This window comes from Balaenoptera borealis (genome assembly GCF_965194805.1).
Source record: "Balaenoptera borealis genome assembly, chromosome: 5".
Taxonomy (NCBI): domain Eukaryota; kingdom Metazoa; phylum Chordata; class Mammalia; order Artiodactyla; family Balaenopteridae; genus Balaenoptera; species Balaenoptera borealis.
This window is the reverse complement of record NC_138862.1, coordinates 6,665,356-6,685,200: the sequence shown is the minus strand read 5'-3', so window position 1 is coordinate 6,685,200 and position 19,845 is coordinate 6,665,356. Positions and strand designations below refer to the sequence as shown.

The following is a 19,845-nucleotide window of genomic DNA, read 5'->3' as shown; positions in this document are numbered from 1 at the left end:
TTTCTTGATTGTGTTTATCTACTTTTTCTTTTGTTGCTTATGCTTTCGGCGTCCTACGTAAGAAGGCTTTACCTAACCCAAAGTCACAACGATTTACCCTTTGTTTTCTTCTAATAGTTTTATACTTTTAGTTCTTACGTTTAGATCTATGAGCAAGTTTTGTATATGATATAAAGAAGGGCTTCAACTTCATACTTTTGCATGTGGACAGTCAGTTGTCCCAGCACCATTTTTTCAGGCATCCTGTATTTTTATTTGCTAAATCTGGAAGCCCTAGTCAGAGGTTTAGCCACAAAGCTTGGAACTCCCTAATCCTTGGCAGTTTCGGGTTGATCTTTTCTGGGGGAGGTGCTCACCCCCTTCTTTCCTCTTAGCATGAATTCACATCTTCCTCCAACTCTTGCCCTTAAACACTGGGTGGGAGCTGCCGAGGACTGACCATGGGCTGGCCTCTGTTAGCACGTGCTGGCAGTGGCACCATTGTTGATGTTCCAGAGTCGACACAGCCCTCGTTGGATCTGGCTTCTTGGCATCTGGTCTCACCCCCTGTTCTGCTTCAAGTTGGGCGCTCTAAATCCCGAACCAGCAACTGAAACTCAAGAACGTTTCTTCTTCCCTTAAGCAAGCTCCTGCCCCAGGTCTCTGGTGTTTCCTCCGATAGAAGGTGTGGACTTTTCCAAAGTGGTGGGCACCAGAGGGCCTTTCATCTCTGTCCCAGCCCTCTGGGCCATGGCAACAGTGCCCTTTGGGCTCTCTGCACTCTGCAGTTAGACAGTCGCCCTCCCTGCCCTCTGCCACCTCAGTTCCCACAAAGCCCCTTCTTGTCCATAGGCCATCGGCCAGATTGCACAGAGGTTTCTGCCTGTGAGAAGTGAAACACTTGTTGGACGGTGTTTCTGTGAGCTGGCATTGGGTTAACTCATCACAGCCACTCTCTGTGAAAAGACCCAGCCCAGGAGCTTTTGCCGGGCCCCCTGCCTGGCACTTAGCCTGGGCGCCAACCAGGTAATTTACTTTAAGGTTCAGACCCGACATGGCTCATAACTTTCTTCTGAGCCCCTGGAGTCGCTTCCCCAGACCAGCTCTGTTGTCTACACAAGATGACTTACTCATTAGCAAGAGTGAATAATGCCTAAACACACCACTGGATTTTCCCACAAAGCCCTACTGGGGTGTGCATGACAGGGCATAATCTCACCTGCAGAGCTGGAATTAGGCAAGCGTCTATGATGCCTGGAGTGTCTTGATTCATACCTGGGAATCGTAAGTGAACATCTCCAAGGCCCGTATAGCCAAACTGGGGCGGGGGGGGGGGGGGCTGGCAGAGGGGCCCATTAATACATTTCTAGGTTAACAGAAGTCTCAGTGTCTCTGAATGACCCCTGGGATGAAAACAGAAGAACCAAAAATATATCCACCTTTTCCATTCAAGACAGGCTTTTTTTTCTACCTTGGAAAACATCATTAAACTTTCACTTTGTTAATTAAACTCATCATCACAATTACATCTCAGTTTTGCTCTTAGCATATGTATCAGCTCAGGGCTCTGACCAACAGAACCAGCTGTGTGTGTGTGTGTGTGTGTGTGTGTGTGTGTGTGTGTGTTTAGAGACAAACAGGCAGACGGATTAATTGATTTCAAGGAATTGGCATATGCAGTTGTGTGGTCTGGCTGGGCAAGTCTGAAATCTGTAGGGCAGGTTGGAAACTCTCGGGCAGGAACTGAAGGTAGAATTTCGGTCCACAGGTAGAATGTCTGCCTCCTCGGGAAAGCCTCAGATGTGTTTTTACAGCCTATTAACTGACTGCATGAGGCCCATCCACAGCATCGAGGATAATGTAATCTCCTTGACAAAATCAACCGATCACTGAGGTTAAATTAGCATCATACCTACAAAATATCCCCACGGAAGCGCCTATATTATCATTTAATGAAATAACTAGGTACCATAGCCAGGCCAAGGTGACACATGAAACTAACCATCAAACCATGAAATGCTTCTCTGTCATCGGAGGAGGAACACTGGCACCATTTCCCAGATGAAAACGCTGAAACACACACCAGGTGAAGAATCTGCTGGCCAACCCGAAATCACACAAACACAAGTGGCTGAACATAGGGGGTGCTGGGGGTCACTAACCCAGGACCTGGACCAAACCTGCAGAGGACTCAGAACTCATCCAAGGGTCCTCGGGCCAAGGCCAAGCATGGGCATCCCACCTACCTCCCATCTCCCCTTCTCATCACCCTCCCATTTCTGATCACGTCTGTCACCTGCCTAGAACTCAGTGGCTTTGCAGCAGTAATAGGAAAAAGCCCACATTCCTTGCATAAGGCAGGAAACCATTCATGACCTGGTCCTGGCCTGACTCACCAGCCTCCTCTGCTATTGAAGTTACCCCCCATCCTTGACCTAGGCAGTGACACACCAGAGCACGTGGGCACCCTGCAAACTCCAGCTCTGCTGTGTCTCAGTGTCTTTGCACCTGCCATTGCTTTTCCCTGAATCTCCTTCTGGCTTTGACCTCCTGAAACTCCCACTTCATCCTCAAAACCCATCTTGGCACCACGACACCTGAGAAGCTCACTGACCCTCTCCACCCTCCAAGTCTTTTCCCCCAACCTTAGCCCCCATGTGGGGGAGATCAGGTGCCCCTCCCCCATGTTCCACCAGCACTTCCCGCCCTCCTCTGTCTGCTCTGTTCTTACCAGAGTGTGATATAATCAAACTTTTATATTCCATAAGCTGAGACATTGAGAAACTAATTAGTGCCCTGCCGTTCTTTTTCAGCAGGAAGAGAGAGTTACTATAGACCAGAAATCAGCAAATTGCAGCCCGCTGCCTGTTTTTGCGAATAATGTTTATTGGAACACAGCTGTGACCACTCATTTAAGTATCACCCATAGCTGCTCTCATGCTATAATGGCAGCGTTGAGTCATTGTCTAGATGACCAGCAAAGCTTTAAAAACCTGCTATTCGGCCCTTTACAGGAAAAGTGTGCCATAGACTCACCAGCAAGAAGGTACTTTTCCTCCTGCCCCTCAGGAACGCAGGCATGCTCTTCAGTTCCAGAACTCCTTGCACCTAGGGGGCTAGCAATCATTGCGGGGTTTTCAATGTTCATTGCAGCATTATCTACAATAGCCAAGACATGGAAGCAACCTAAATGTCCATCGACAGATGACTGGATAAAGAAGATGTGGTACGTATATACAATGGAATATTACTCAGCCATAAAAAGAATGAAATAATGCCATTTGCAACAACATGGATGGACCTAGAGGTTATCTACTAAGTGAAGTTAAGTCAGAGAATGACAAATGATATCACTTATATGTGAAATCTTAAAACAAACAAACAAACAAAAAAAGGTACAAGTGAACTTATTTCCAAAACAGAAAGAGACTCACAGACATAGAAAACAAACTTACGGTTACCAAAGGGGAAAAGGGGGTAGGGGGAGGAATAAATTAGCAGGTTAGGATTAATATACACACACTACTGCATATAAAATAGATAACCAACAAGGACCTACAGTATAGCACAGGGAACTCTACTCAATATTAATAACCTATATGGGGAAAGAATCTGTAAAAGAATGAATATATGTATATGTATAACTGAACACTTTGCTGTACACCTAAAACAAATACAACATTGTAAATCAACTGGACGCCAATAAAATTAAAAAAAACAACACTGGATTGTGCCCTTTAAAAGGATGACTTTTACAGTATGTGAAAAAAAAAAAATAGTTGTGGGGTTTCAAGGATTGTCCATGAAGATTTCCCTAACCCTGGTCTTTGCTAGGTGGAGGCTGTCCAAGAAGGGGCAAGGCCGTGGAGGCAGAGTCTCAGGGCATTCCCAAAGTGCTTAAAATCTGCACAGACCTGACTTAACTGCTGGCTCAGTCCTTATTGACTGGTCGCCCTCAATGAAATTCCATGGGAAAGACTCCACAGACTAAGAGGATCTCTTTCAAGGATGTTGAGATTCTTGGGAATCTGATGAGGCAATTAGAACAAGTGCTTGCTCTGTGATGCTCTGGAAAGGCAACATCTGCTATCCCCTCCTCCAGGAAAAGGTCAGCCCAAAAAGGGTCGAGGGAGAAAGGGACAAATCCCTCCTTCTCCTCCCATCAGCACATACCCAAGTCTCTGGAGGGGGTGTCCCAGGCCCTAAAATTGGCCATGTCTTGGCAGCGAGAGGCCCCACGAGGAGGTTGGCCTCCCACTAGAAACCACAAATCTACAGTGATGGTAGCCAGGATCCAAACAAGGAGACATTCAGATGCCATTTCCACCCATTGGAAGGTGCTCAGCTTACCAGATGAGTAAATGACTCTAGTAATTTCAAGTCAGAACGAGAGCCCCAGGGGAAACCTTCATCTGAAGGTTCAGACCTTCAGTCTGAATGGTCAAACCTTCAGAAACTGAAGCTGTCTGCCAACTTTCTGAAGTCCTAGGTGCGGGACAGACCCGAATTCTCTGCACGCAGGTCTTAAAAGGAGAGTTCAGCCATGTCCAAGGACTGAGAGATTGGTCAATATCCCCATTGTGAGATGGTCAATGTCTTATTGGTCTGCCCTTTCTAGGTGGGCAACTGGCATGATATATGTGTGTACTCTGGTGGGGATCCCGTTCATCTCAAATATCTACTTTCCCAAAAGGTGGCACAGACCCCCTCTTCCTGCCAACCCAGGAGAATTTCCCTGGGATTTCAAATTATTTGCAGAGCCATGTAGCCATTTATCACATCGATGCCATCTGAAGCTTCACAGAGGGAATCTGGCAAAATCACACACTGCTCAAGAAAAGCAAAAAATATTCCATCTTCCTCCTCCCCAAGGGAAGCCAGAAATTACACTTGTTTTTCCAAGACACTCATACCAGAGGCGTTACAAGCGACCCAGAGAGATTTCTCATCAAAGGGATTCAAGACAATGACAATTTCCAACATGATTGGAATTGCAACTGCAGAAATGACTGCTCTGCTACTCAGAAACTTTTTAATTGCCTTGGCTGATCTCTACCCTTGCTTCCAGTAATTTTATTACTATCATTGGGTTTTGGTTTTTTTATATAAAACATCTCAGGGTGTTTTCAACAGTCATCATGGAGAGTTGGCACCAGAGAGACATCCTGGAGAAAAATTATTTCAAAGGCTCGTGTCCTCTAGACAAACACACCAAAAAAAAAAAAAAAAAGATTTTGCAAGAGAACAAGAAAGGAACTTTAAAGACAAGAACATCATGATGTGATCTATAAATTCATTTCTCTCTCTGGCACCCATCTGGAGCCCTACCATCTGCCATCACCTACAAATTATTGGCTTTTATGACAATGTTATGATTATACATGACAGCAAATATGAAACTTGAACAAATTAACAAAGCATAATTAACACAACTGATAAGTGATCAAAAAACAACTGCAAATAAAAGCTCTAATGAGTGGCGGAAGGCATCAGGGAACCCGTCTACACGCATCTGTTTGGAAACATCTTTGTATTGAGGCCACTTGTCAGCTCAAACGCACAGGCTGATTACAAATATCAAGAGACATTTCATAACTCCTAAGCAAGTTTAGAGAGGATGACTCCTGAATAATAATCCACAACGTCACTTGACAAGTCCATACAAGTTCTTTAACGTTGGGTGTGAAGACAAAGCAGTCTGCATTTTTCAGAAATGTATACATGCATAAGACCTGAAACACTGTCTCTTTCAACTATAAGGACCATATACATGTTTGGAATCAGGTGAAAAATGGACAGGACACAAAATACCATGAGGCTGTGCTGTGGAAGAAATGTGGTCTGTGCTCCAAGACTGCAACCTACATTACTGGGGCTGCTATTTCAGGAAGTACGAGAAAGGAAGTGCAGAATTCCAAGAGCCATTTCTTCTTTCTAATATGATGCAGCTTTGAGAAAAGACGTCAAAGAGAAGACCAAGGATCAGAATAGGGAAATCAAACCATCAGGTTTGTGAAGTGTGCATCCTTCCTTAGGCCTTTCTAATGTCCATGCGAAAAACTCGACCTTCCTTTATCTTATATTTCCATCCATCCGTCTCTCTCTGGGAGACAAGGGGCACCGGTGGGTGACTCGTTTGGGACCGCTCAATCCTTGACCATCCACGCCTCTTGCACGATCATTTCATTTGTTTCTCTTTCCTCCCTTTTAGGTGCTACTTGAGCATTTTTCCTTTTCGATAGTCTCCTTTCAGAAATTTAGAACATCCCAATTTTAAGTCTCATCTGTCTTTTTTTTCCCCTTTATTAAATTCCAAGTTCTGCTGGAAAAACTTGAGGGAGAAGCAATCAGGAGAAGAAAAGAATATTTAAAAGAAAGTGAAAAAAAAGAAAAAGCTACTATCTCAGCAGCCAGAACAGAGCCGGGAAGATGGACCTCACGTAAGCTGCAGTGATCTCAGTCACATGGAGGTGAAAGAAGCTGGGAAGGTCCCCTGCAAAGGAAAGAAAAGTCCTTTGCTCCCAAGGGCAGGGGGAGGGTTTGGTTTTATTGCACAGCTGTACACCTGTTTGCTAAGTTCTTTTTACCTGTGTGCTAATTTTAACCTCTCCCTTCCCCACCTGTCCCCATGCCCTTCTGTACACACTGAAGATTCTCAACAACAAGGACGGAGAAGCCAGGTTGCTCCCTTCTGGCTCCTTCCAGCCTAGCCTGGAAACCTCTTTCAGAGGCTCTCCAGTTCCTGCTCCTGACCATCTGTGAAACACCTCTTCCCCCTCTGCGCTCATCCTACAAAACAAAACGTTTCAGGACGTCATCAGAGTCCTTGGTCAGTTCCCAGGGGTAGGGGTGGGTTCCCGGTGAGCCCCCTCTCTCCTGTGTGTTGATTTCCTGCTGTAACAAATGACCATAAACACAGTGGCTTAAAACAACACGAATGTGTCATCTTACAATTCAGGGGTCAGACATCTGACATGGGTAGCACCAAAAACGAGGTCTCAGCAGGGCTGGTTCTTTCTGGAAGCGCTGGGGACAATCTGTTTCCTTGTCTCTCCGGCTTTCTAGTGGCTGCCTGCATTCCATGGTTCCTTCCACCATCTTAAAGCCGACAGCAGAATCAAATCACCAGGAGCTGGCACGTGGAGGAACCATCGTTGGCTGGTAGGTGTTTTCGTGCCTGTGATCATTTCCATTCCGGTAGGGAGAGTTGAGAGTGGCCCTCGGTTTTTGATCTGGGCAACTGGGAAGTGTCCTTTATTGAAACAGAGGACAAAGTGTAAGTAGAGGGTTTGATGAGAGTAGGTCATGATATTTCCGTATTCATTAGTAACATAATTATTCCCTGATGCAAGTAAGTATTAATTTATTTTGGATACTAACAAACCTGTAATAAATGAATATTTACTTACTCATTCCTTCCTACTACTTGAGGCTTCTGTGTACCATGCAGTGTGCTCTAGGCACTGAGTAGACAGCAGTGAACAAGATAAATAACATCTCTGGCTCGGGAGTTTCATGTCTTTCGCTATGAAACTGGCAGGCTGACTTGTTAGCTTATAAGTAGGGTAAAATCTAGGGCCCTTTGTAGTTCTTGACAAAGTAAAAATGAACAAACAAACAAACTCATAGAAAAAGAGACGGGATTTGTGGTTACCAGTGGCAGGGGCGAGGAAGGATTACATTAAGGCAGTCAAAAGGTAACAAACTCCCAGTGTAAGACAAATAGGTACTAGGGATGTCATGTACAAATGATCAATATAATGGACACTGCTGTACATTATATTTGAAAGTGGTTAAGAGAGGAACTCCTAAGTGCTCTCATCACAAGGAAAAAATTTTTTCTATTTCTTTAATGTTGTATCTATCTGAAACGATGGGTGTTCACTAAACCTACTGCGGTCATAGTCTCATGATGTATGGAAGTAAATTATCATGCTGTACACCTTAAACTTATACAGTGTTGTATGTCAATTATATCTCCATAAAACTGGAAGGAAAAAAAAAGTATACGTCTTAAGACCTTTATACAGAAAATTTAAATTTTACCTATGAAGCCAGACCAAACCCTAAGAAAAACTTTATTAACAAGATATTAATTTTAAAAGTCTTTTCATTGAGTCAAAAAGCAACTGAATCCCAAAGAAATGTAATAGATACTAACTCAATATACTCTGATTTAATAAAAAGATTATTTTCCCATTCCTGGGATGGTTTGGTTTACCAATCTTCAGGTTGGCCAGCGTGACAGAGAATGCCCTGTGTCCCAAGGGGCTTCTGCTTCCGAGACACACAGCTGGACCAACTCCCCGGTCCGCTTTGCAAACAGGTGGACATGTGATGGTTCTGGCCAATGGAACATGAGCAGAACACATGCCACTTCCTGGTCTGACCCTGAAAAATCTTCTGGGAAATCTTTCATGTGCTCTCTTGCCACATCTGCTGAGTGGAGAGGGTGCCAAGGCCTTGGAGAATGGCATGGCCATAAGACTGAAGGGGCCTGGGTTCCTGAATGATGCTGTGGGGCAGACTCCCTTCCCACCAAATTCCTACCACCAACTGGACTTCACATGAATACAGAATACATTCTGTTGTACTAAGCCAGTAAAATAATGGGATTGTTTGTTACGAAGGTTAACTCGTGGTGACTCATTCAAACAGTTCCTGTATGTGGATCTCAGAATTGTCTCTCTCTCTCACACACACACACACACACACACACACACATTTACAGACACAGATAAGTGACACAGCTGTGCAGAGAGAAATCCCAGGACATGGTCACCATCTACTATCACACTTCATCTTCTCTCCCCAAATCTTGCAGGGCCCTCTAATACAGAGAAATGTTCCAGATTCGTGTATTATAGTTGCTGTTATTTTTACCCGGTTATATAAGTTATAAAGTTACGTAAATTATATATGACCATTCTTGCTTGTGGAAAAATACCGTAAAATGATGGTTGGTTCAGAAGGAGGTTCAGATTATCAACAAAGGAGATATTACTAATTCAACCATCTTCCTAGATGCTGAGAATTCAGTGTCTGTGAACTTTGGGCGATTAATGCAACAGAGTGTTCCCTGGCACTTTCTTTACTGACCAGACAGTCGCCACTTTGGAAGCTTCAGTGGACACATGGCAAAGCGTCTAAGTCCCAAATTAAGACTTTCAGCTGCTTTGGTGTTAATTTAAACCAGGCCCCTCAGTCAAAATTGTCTTGAACGGGCTTCCCTGGTGGCGCAGTGGTTGAGAATCTGCCTGCCAATGCAGGGGACACGGGTTCGAGCCCTGGTCTGGGAAGATCCCACATGCCGCGGAGCAACTAGGCCCGTGAGCCACAATTACTGAGCCTGCGCGTCTGGAGCCTGTGCTCTGCAACAAGAGAGGCCGCGATGGTGAGACGCCCGCGCACCGCGATGAAGAGTGGTCCCCACTTGCCGCAACTAGAGAAAGCCCTCACACAGAAACGAAGACTCAACACAGTCATAAATAAATAAATAAAAGAACGTGAATTTCTTAAAAAAAAAATAAAATAAAAAAAATTGTCTTGAACTAAGACACTCCTTTATGGGTGGGGAAGAGACTAACCAAACGCACAGTCTTTAGCCCAGCTTCTGCTTCCTCCTTTTCTGACCTATAGCTATTTGAGGAATGGTTCTAGAATGGGATTAATAAAGATTTAATGTGGCAAATAAATACATCTAAATCAGAAAGAAAGAAGTGACATTGTCTCTGCTTGCAGATGACATGATTTCATACAGAGTAAACCCTAAAATTTCCACCAAAGGAAAACTGTTACAACTAATAAAGGAATTCAGCAAAGTTGCCAGATACAAAATCATCACACAAAGTACACTAACAATGAACAATGCAGAAAGGAAATTAACAGTTTCATTTATAATAGAGTCAAAAATAATAAAATATTGCTAAAGGAAATTACAGAGGATACCAATAAATGGAAAGATATCTTGGGTTCATGGATTGGAAGACTTAATAATGTTAGGATTTCAATACTACCTTGAAAACTTTATGCTAAGTGAAGTAAGTCATCACATGAGAACAAGTATAATGTGATTCCACTTATATGAGGTCCCTAGTGTATAAAATCCATAGAGAAAGTAGAATAGTGGTTGCCAGGGGCTGGGGGAGGGGACAATGGGGAGTTAGCATTTAATGTGTTTCAATCGGGGAAGATGGGAAAGTTCTGGACACCAATGGTGGTGATGGTTGCACAATAAAGTGAATACACTTAATGCCACTGAACTGTACATTTAAAAATGGTAAAAATGGTAACTTTTATGCTATGTATATTTTACCACAATAAAAAAATGAATTACTGTTATGAGAAAATGGAATGTAAGTAAGAGAATAGAACTATACCATGCAATATATACACAAATATATTTAAAAAATTAAAACCAGAATAGCTACACTATTATTAGATAATGTAGACTGTAAGGCAAGAAAAATTACTAAAAATAAAGAAGAATGTTTCACTTAAAAATTTTTTTAAAGTGCAATACAGCAAAGGCTTATTGAACACATATTACATGGAAAGCCCAGGGCTCTGCACTTAAAAAATACTGTGGGGGGATGGGGGAAGTCACAACCCCCGCCGACCTGTCTCCTGCGGGGACTGTGCTTTGTGTTCCTCAAATTCACAAAGCATTTGCCAAATGCCCTGCCGTTGTCCACCCCCAGCAGTGCTGTGAGGTCAGCAAGGGCTGCTGTCCCTATTTTACGGATGAAGAAACTGAGGTTTGGGAGGCACAAGGGGGCTGCTGAGGGTCACACTGCTCTTCGGTGGTGGAGCTGAGACCCAAACGCAGCTCAGTGTTCTTCCCATGTCACCACACAAACATAGAAACTTGATTACAACTAATCTAAGGTATGTTCCATCAATAATAGCCAATATTCCAAATTTGAGCACCAAACTAATTCTATCTCAACCACAGAATCCAGCCTAGAGGTAAGGCAGTTATCTCGGTATTTTACATACACACACGCCCCTCACCCCCACCTTTTATACTTTCTAGAACGTTGCCTCCACTCTTCCCTCTGTGAGCCCATGTCTGCAGCCTCTCCTGGCAGAGAACCACAGGGTTCAGTGCCGACTGAACCTCAGGGGAGAAGTCATGTGTCCTCAGGGGAGAAGTCACCTGCAGGATTACCTGCACCTGGAATTTCTTGTTGACACGTGACCACCTTGGTCCTGCTGACGCCCCTTCTCAGGATGCTGATTCTCCCTCAGGGCATGTTGCAGCTTGCAGACTCACTGGAAGACGCCAATAACTACTAATGGGTAAGAAAAAGAAGGAAAAGGGCAACAGATTAGACAAAATCATGGGGATGCAATCAGCAATGTCAGACTCTAGGAGATTACAGGGCAAATGTGTTGGTTTCTTCAATAAATAAATTATAAGAAAATTTAATAAGAAGAGAGAGATGTATAGACCAATCTAAATGAACCAACTTTGTTTGGATTCCAATTCAAATAAACTGTTGAAAACGAAACAACATTCACAAGACATTCAGGGAAATGTAAACATTGACTCATTGACTGGGTATTTGGCAATTAAAATTTTGATTTTAATTTGATTAAAAATTTGTCATTGTTTTTAGATGAGATAATGGTACTGTGGTTTTCTTGGTATTATTTAAGTTCTCAGTCTTTTCCTTATCTTTCAGTTACATACTGAAATATTTAGAGATGAAATTATATGATTCCTGGAAAGTGCTTCAAGATGATTTCGGGGGCGGGGTGTTGATTAGAGGGGTTAAAAGAAACAAGACTGGTCACATTCCGATCATTGCCAGTGTTTCCAGTTCATGATAAACTGCTCTCAAATCTGGTACGCTTTTAAATTTCCACAATAAAAAGCTTTAAAACCATGCTTACAAATAATCTTCAGTGTCATGAGAAAAATGTCATTGTATACTATACACCATATTAAGTAGAAAAGCAAAAAAAATCAATACAGTAAGATCCAAGCTATATAAATCAACATGTTCTAGGCCAAAATGTTCACAGTGGCTATCTTGGCTGGTGGGATTATTATTGTAAATTTCATTCGTTACTCTATGCTCTAATTTTCCAGCTTTCTACCATGGGCATGTATAACGGATAATTAGAGAAAATATATATATTTTAATTTTTAAGAGTAGAGAGTGATGAGCCATTTGAAGTAACACTCTTGAGTCTTCAGCCATGTGTTTGGGGAACATTCTCTCAGGAAGGGCTAATGCCATCCCATAATGCACCTTAGCACTTAAAATTCACACCTGGTGAATGTATTACTTGATTTTTAAAATAAGCCACCGTATCATGGAATTAAGGATTTATTTGTGCTTCCAGAATTCCACTCAACATTACCAAAGTCAGATTTGAGTACCTAGATGTCCCCAGAGGACCAGAATCTGGTTAATTATTATTAGGTAATCATCTTTCTAGAGATTTCTGTCCAGAGATGACTTGGGCATTTCACCTTTTTTGTTTTGCAGAAAGATATGATGTCGAGGATTCTACACACTCTTCTGACGCCTTTCTCCACAAGAAATCAGACTTTCTGTCCCTGCACCATGGGGGGAACCTGCCTAGTGGTATTTCTGCTGGCAGCCGTGTCCTCAGAGACCCGGCCCTGAGCCACCTCCTACAGCAGGGAACTCGTTTTCCAGTGGGGTGTTTAGGTAAAAGGAATTTGTATGCCAGTGGCTTCTTAGGAATCTTTCTTTAAAATCATATGAAAGGAATACTGACAGAGATCTGAGCAAGGCTTTGTTACCCACCAGCCTCAAAAGTTCCAGAAGGGCTTGAAACGTTCCTACAGCCAACAGCAGCCTGGTCTACTCCCATGGGGTCATTTATACCCTGGGAGGGTCTGGCTGGATTTTTTCCATTATCTCTTGGATTTCTTTACATTTTTGTTTAATTTTGTTTTCCTCTTTTTTCTTTACACTGCCTGAAGATCATATGACCTTTCTGATAAAATCTGAATTTGGGAGGTTCTTGGATTTCCTACTTGGAGATTATTACCCCAACATCTCTGTATCCCATCTGTGCGTGTGTGTTGTTCCCAGCACCTGCACTTCGTTCCTTCTCTCCCTGGGTGGCCCTCAAATGTCTTCTCCAATCTCAGGAAAGACCCTCCAGGAATGTAAATTCCGTGTCATCGATGGGAAAACAGGGACACCAAGAGGCTAAGTGATTTGCTAGGCTCTTGGTTGCTTGCTTTTGTAGCTGGCTGTCCTTAGCGAGGGCCGACACCCACACACAGGAGCCTCTCTGACTGACCTCCAGGGAAGCCTGCATTTACATGCTCCATCATCCCAAACGGGAGATCCTGGTATCTCCCCACCAGGCTTCATTTCCCAACCACGGCACATCTGCTGTGACCACACCTACCCCAGGATCAGCAAGCAAATGAGTCAAAGTCACAGCCCTTAGACCGACTTTCGAACAAATTTTGCAAGATGGAATTTCAATTTACAGGGGTCCGGTATATAGGAATCTAAACTTACCCACGTAAGGGAGAAAACCAAACTGTGAAGTTCAAGCAGGGGAGAGCATCATTCTTCAGGAAAGTAGAAGAAAAGCTTAGACGACCCACCCACCTCCCTGACTTCACCCAGATACGATGAAAGAGCCGGTTTCCCGTGACCCAGGACACAGACATGGCTTTTCACACGCCAGGGCCGCCTCCTCTCCGCCTTGGTGCTAACAGCAAACAACAGTCCATTCACTGTTGCCGAATGTCCTGAACTAAAGTCCAGCCAGCTGAAGCCCCCATCGGAGGAGGAGGGAATTGAACATTTCTTTTCCCTTTTGCTGTTTGCAGGCGAGCTTTCGTCATCAGCCATCAGATATGAGGGGGCACCTTCCCCAGAGAGCCCAGGGCAGTAGGGCTTCAACAGAGAGGCAGCTGAGTTGGGGGAGCCCAGAGTCCAGGATGAGAAGCTGGGGATTGGAAAGCAGCTGCTGGGAGAGAGACACTGTCTCATCTCTCTGCACAGAAGGGTTCTGCCTCAAGGTAAAGGGCCTGCGTAGGTGAAATGTACCACAGAGCCGCGTCTGGCTAAAATGCAGGGGCTGACCCAGCAAGTGTGGGTGGGCCCTGAGGTTCTGCATGTAAACAGCTAACAGCCAGGGAATTCCCTGGTGGTCCAGTGGTTAGGACTCCATGCTTTCACTGCCGAGGGCTCAGGTTCAATCCCTGGTGGGGGAACAAAGATCCCACAAGCCTCAAGACCAAAATTAATTAATTAACTTTAAAAAACAACTAAATTCTAGTTGATGCAGATACGACCAGTTGACCTGGACCATACCGACCACACTTAGAGGAACAAAGGTCCAGGGCTGTACCATCCAATATAGCTAGGTAGCTCTAGCTACTGTGGCTTTGAGCACTTGAAGTGTAGTTGGTCAGAAATGAGAGTTGAAATGTGCTATAGGTATAAAAGACACAATGGACTTTAATTTAGAATAAAACAAAGAATGCAAAAATCTCCATTTTTAGAGTGAATATATGATGCGATGATAATATTTTGGATATACTGGGTTAAATAAGCTTTATGATTAAAATTAACTTCACTGTTTCTTTTTTCCTTTTTTGGAATGTGGGCACTAAAAAATTTTAGACAACAAAAGGGCTCAGATTCTCTTTCTCTTGGGCAGCCCTGATCTACAGCTCTCCCCAAACTTTAAAGCTATGATTCTTGGAAGTATTCTTAAAGACCATTTTATATCTGATTGCCTCTTTTTCAAAAATCCACACAATTTCTTGGCTTGTCAAAATGGTCTTGTCATCCCACCTCTTCTCACTAGAAAGGAGAAGGAAAGGGCTAATGGAACCAGATATTTATCTGCCGCAAGTTATCCCTCAGCCTCGCCAAGGCTTCCTTTGAAAATTATCATGGTGGCCTTTGATTGAACATATCCAGTTCCAGGTATCAGAGGCTCATCCTTTAAATTGATCTTTAAGTCTGTCCAACAAAATACTAACCTGCTATCACCCTCTGATAAAAGCAACAAGCATGATTGGAGTCCCCAGCTGATACTTTGCTTGACCAACATGATCAAGCAAATTGTTTTTTCCTAATGATACCTTCTCCTGTCCCTTTTGTTACCAAGTCCAAGCTTATACTGCTCGTTTCACAACAGGCCAATAAATCAAGAGCCAAGTTGTTGGGGCAAGGAATATTGACTTTATTCAGAAAGCCAGCAGACCTAGCACATGGTGGACTAGTGTCCCAAAGAACCATCTTGCCTGAGTTAGAATTCAGGCTCCTTTCATACTAACAGGGGAGGGGGTAAAGTCCAACATTTCTTGGTTCTGGCCAGACTCCAGAGAGGATGTGTTACTTTCTTCCTTTCTGCAGCCATTCACAGGTGGGCCTGGTCAGGATGTTTCCTGTGAGGTAAACAAAGGTACTGTAGCTTAATGCTCATTATCTGGGAGGCAGGGTTCCCAGAGATGGGCCGCTATGTATAATTTAAGCATATAGGCAATATCCCTTTAGTGATTAACTTGTAAATAGATCACAAAGGCTCTTCCCTATTACAGGTTCAGCTGAAAATGAACAAAACATCTCATTAGCTGACATTTTTATTGAAGTATAGTTGATTTACAATATTGTGTTAGTTTCAGGTGTACAGCATAGTGATTCGATATCTTTGCAGATTATACTCCATCATAGGTTATTACAAGATAATAGGTATAATTCCCCGTGCTATACAGTGTATGCTTGTTGCTTATCTATTTTATATATAACCAACGTTTTCGAAACAGAAGGATTGTTTGTTTTAGGCTTCAAGACTGAGGCAAACATTTGTTATAAGGCTCCAAGGGATTTTGCAAACAATTTCTACCCATGACTTCCAAAGCTTATGCAACATTTTGTGCAAAATGCGTGGGCCGCTTCCACGAAGAAAGAGTTTCCAGAGATGTTTACTTTGCAAAAGTAAGCATGCATGTTCGCCCGTTCCCTTGAAAATTTCCACATGTCCACACAACAGCTGGAGTGTTGAGCAGACACACACTCTCCTCTCCACAGACGGCCCTGGCCCTCTCCATGCCTGTCCTCTGATGAGCTGACTTCCTGTGACTTGACCCCTCTGGACCGGCCGTGGCTGTCACCTTGTGAACTGTCATCAGTTAAGACTGATTGTTCACGGCCAGATACAGATGGGCTCTCCAGCCCTCCAAATGTAAGCCATCCAACCAAGTCTCAGAAAGGAAAGGCCCTGGACAGTTCTAGGGCCGTGTTATGGATCGAACTGTGTTCCCAAAAGAGATATGCTGAAGTCCTAACACCTATGCTATAGACTGAATATCTGTGTCTGCCCAAAATTCATATGTTGAAATCCTAACCCCCAAAGTGATGATATTAGCAGGTCCGGCCTTCAGAGGATGATTAGGTCATGAGGGTGGAACCCTCTTGAATGGGATTAGTGACCTTATAAAGAGACCCCAGAGAGTTCCTTCACCTCTTCCACCACGTGAGGACACAGCAAGAAGGTGTGGTCTGTGAACCAGGAATCCGGCCCTCGCCAGGCTCCTTGCTTTTGAACTTCCCAGCCTCCAGATGGTGAGAAATAAATTTCTGTTGTTTACAAGCCACTCAGTTTATAGTATTCTGTTATAGCCACCCAAACAGACTAAGACATCCCAGTACCTCAGAATGTGACCTTATAAGGAGATCGGGTCTTCACAGAGGTAATCAAGTTAAAATGAGGTCGTGAGGGTGGGCCCTAATCCAATATGACTGGCGTCCTTATAAAAAGGGGAAATTTGGACACAGACACACACAGAGGGAGAGCTGTGAAGAGATGAAGGAGAATAACGTGAGAAAACTGGAGTTGTGCTGCCACAAGCCAAGGACCATCTGTGGCCCCAGAAACTGGGAGAGACGCCTGCATGGATCCTTCCCCAGCACCATCAGAGGAAGCACAGTCCCACCGACACCTTGATCTCAGACTTCTACCCTCCAGAACTGTAAAAGAATAAATATCTGTTGTTCTAAGCCACCAAGTTTATGGTACTTTGTTACAAAAGCCCTAGGAAACTAACAGAGACCAGAATTCCAACAGTTCCCATTATTGGTTTATTTTCCATCACTCAGACATGTCAGCCTAGCTTGGGCTTCAGACCCACATCAGTGATTTTGCAGCTCCCATATATAGCCCCAGGTGTCCTAAGAATGCATTAGATATAGAGTTATCAATTTCATAAACAAAAGCACCGGATACCCAGTTCAATTTGAATTTCAGACAAATAGTCACTAATTTTTTAGTATAAGTATGTCCCATGAAATATTTGGGATATACTTATGCTAAAAAAATTGTTGGTTGTTTTTCTGAAATTCAACTTCAACTGAGCATCCTGTATTTTATCTGGCAACCCTGGATAGGGAGCATCTTTGGAATACTTCCGACTCCCTGGAAAAGACATGTATTTGGTGCCACAAGACGAACTGGGAGAATTTCCACAAAGCTGGGCCAGAAGACAAGGCTCGTTGTTTGGCATCAGGTCACTGATGCTCACACGATGAATGGCAGAAACTTAAGTGCTCTAGTAGACAGCTCAACTCTGGCATTTTCCATGTAGGTGACACATTTCTGTTGTTGCCATTTATCTTTTTTTTTCTTTGGCCATGCCACATGGCTTGTGAGATCTTAGGTCCCCGACCAGGGATTGAACCTGTGCCCCCTGCAGTGGATGCACAGAGTCTTAACCACGGGACAGCCAAGGAATCCCCTGTTGCCATTTATCTAATACCTATGTTGTAGTTCAAAATATAGAGCCCATCTCTGTGACCAAGTTATTCCACCTGAAATGAGAATAATCACCCTAGCCTGTTCAGAACAGAGAGGGCCAGTCACACAGGGCCCCACGCTCAGAAGGGCCCACACAGCTGCTGCCATACTGAAGTTCTTAATTTTTGAGCAAGAGTCCCTGCATTTTTCTTTTGCACGGGGCCCACAAATTACATAACAGGTCCTGAAGACAAGCGTAAAGACAAGGAAGCAGGCTACACTAAATGCTTTCATGACTAACAACTGCCAGGTTGCGGCTTTTAAAGTTCAGTTGTTGCTGGTAGCAACTTGGAGGCTGGGTGGAGATTCTCCTAAAGCCCCCTGAACCTGCAGATTTGGGCTATTTGTCTTCCCACCAGTGTTGATTCCCAAGTTGTGTTACACGGAACCAAGTCTCTTCCATCAGCTATGATGGTTTTCCAATCTCTGCTTTCCCTTCCTTCCACACACAGCTTTCTGTTTTCCTCTTTCTCCCAGCCTTTCTCTCTAAATTTCTGACACACACCTTTCCTTGTCCTTTCCCCATTACTAACCCCTTCTCTTATGCCTGTCTTTTTGCTTGGCTCTCTCTCCGACAAAGAAAACCAAAAGATGAAATTCAAATGTTTCCTGCTGAGTGTTAGTGTCCCTTAGTGTCTTGTCAAGGGCAAAGTTCGGGGGCAGAAATTATGAAAGTTGGTTTTCCAATTCATTCCATTTCTACACCAACCTCTTCAATGATTAAGGGCATCAGAAAAGAAAGACAGAATTACGACTCAAAGTCTCTGCTATGTGACCTTGGATAAGGCACTTAACCTCTTAGGATCCTGGTTTCTTCAGTTCTCAAATAAGGGTGTTAGATGAGATAATGATCTCAGATGAGTCTGTAATTTGAACATCAAAGTTAAAGCTAATCAGTCTGGTGAATTGGTTTTCTCCCAAGGCCACCATGTACGGTTGCTCAGGTTGTGCACTAATTAACCCCAGGGACTCCACGCATGTAGCCATTGTGTTACGGTGCTTAAAAACTGCACAACTCGGGACTTCCCTGGTGGCTCAGTGGTTGAGAATCTGCCTGCCAATGCAGGGGACACGGGTTCGAGCCCTGGTCTGGGAAGATCCCACGTGCCGCGGAGCAACTAGGCCCGTGAGCCACAACTACTGAGACTGCGCATCTGGAGCCTGTGCTCTGCAACAAGAGAGGCCGCAATAGTGAGAGGCCCGCACACCGCGATGAAGAGTGGCCCTCGCTTGCCGCAACTAGAGAAAGCCCTCACACAGAAACGAAGACCCAACACAGCCAAAAATAAGTAAATAAATAAAACCAAAAAAACTGCACAACTCAGCAAGCATCCCTTCAACAAATTATCCCTCCCTTGTCTTCATGCTAACTGTCCACGGGGACCTTCTCTCTGACCATAGTTCTCAGTCTCTCCCATTCCCAGTGCCATCCCCATCCTGTCCCTTACAGAACCCTGCAACAAGACCCAAGACTGTCTGTATTAATGTATTTCCACCCCATTCTCTGCCTTCCCTGCCCGCCTACACCTCCCAGAAATGTACATACATCTAACATGGATGAATTGCGGAAAATAGGCTTCTATCTAAGCAAGGAAACTTTAAGGAGCATGAAGGTTGGAATGGGGAAATTAGTTGGTAATTGATGGGATCTACATGATGGAGAAATTCTGAAGAGGGATAATGAGACTCTGGTTGCCTACCTAATAGAACTCCACCTGGAGGAAACCATGTATATGGTGTTGCATTGAAAGGGACTTGGGGTTATCATAGACGCACAAGCACAAATGCATCGCAGACGTGGGGAGGCTGGCGCACCGAGGACCCTGAGGCTGCAGGTGCCCCTCTGGGATATATCGTACTGTTTAGCATCCCTGTCATTTTTTTCAGTTGAGGTGAAATTCACACAATATAAAATTTACCATTTGAAAGTGAACAATTCAGTGGCACTTAGTACATTCGCAATGTTATATAATCATCACTTCTATCTAGTTCCAGAGCATTTTCATCAGCCCAAAAATAAAACCCCACACCCGTTAAGTAGTCCTTCCCTCTTCC

At 43.8% G+C, this 19,845-nt stretch overlaps 2 long non-coding RNA genes across 2 annotated transcripts in view; one reads left to right on the top strand and one right to left on the bottom strand.

Moving 5' to 3' along the window:
- The window catches only part of LOC309629643, a 545,666-nt gene that overhangs the window by 65,953 nt on the left and 459,868 nt on the right, over nucleotides 1–19,845 (top strand). The gene's annotated exons all lie outside the window — the stretch shown is intronic.
- LOC309629635 lies at nucleotides 2,842–17,613 on the bottom strand. Its single transcript, XR_014245156.1, has 2 exons — nucleotides 11,150–17,613; nucleotides 2,842–7,231 (listed from the first exon to the last, which is right to left on the bottom strand). It is a non-coding gene; the product is annotated as an uncharacterized lncRNA (long non-coding RNA).